Source organism: Dasypus novemcinctus, chromosome 14 (assembly GCF_030445035.2).
Source record: "Dasypus novemcinctus isolate mDasNov1 chromosome 14, mDasNov1.1.hap2, whole genome shotgun sequence".
Classification (NCBI taxonomy): domain Eukaryota; kingdom Metazoa; phylum Chordata; class Mammalia; order Cingulata; family Dasypodidae; genus Dasypus; species Dasypus novemcinctus.
This window is the reverse complement of record NC_080686.1, coordinates 57,736,050-57,736,477: the sequence shown is the minus strand read 5'-3', so window position 1 is coordinate 57,736,477 and position 428 is coordinate 57,736,050.

Genomic DNA, 428 nt, shown 5'->3' with positions numbered 1-428 from the left:
ACCCAAAGGCATGTATTAAGGTGTAGTCAATTCAATAGTTTTCCTTTTTATCTTCCTTTATACCAAGTGTTACCAATTTGGTTAATGCACTAGGTTCCAGTACAGCCGAAGTAAATTTCACTCAAGAGTAAAGGCATGAGAAATGAGCACCAAAATAATTATGGGCTTATGTATAACCATGATGGTATGAAACCTTTAAAAATTACAGAAGAAAATTCTGGAAGAAAACACAACTTGGACTCTATTTGCAAATAAATCCTATGAAAAGGAAGGAATTTTTGTTCTCTGCTCTATCTCTAGTGCAGAACAATTCCTGGCACATAATAGGCCCTGATATCTTTGAATAATGAGACAAAAGATGTACAACATCTTTATTACTTAACAAGGAAAAGAAGTCTTCAAAAGTCACAATATGAAGAAAACAGAAG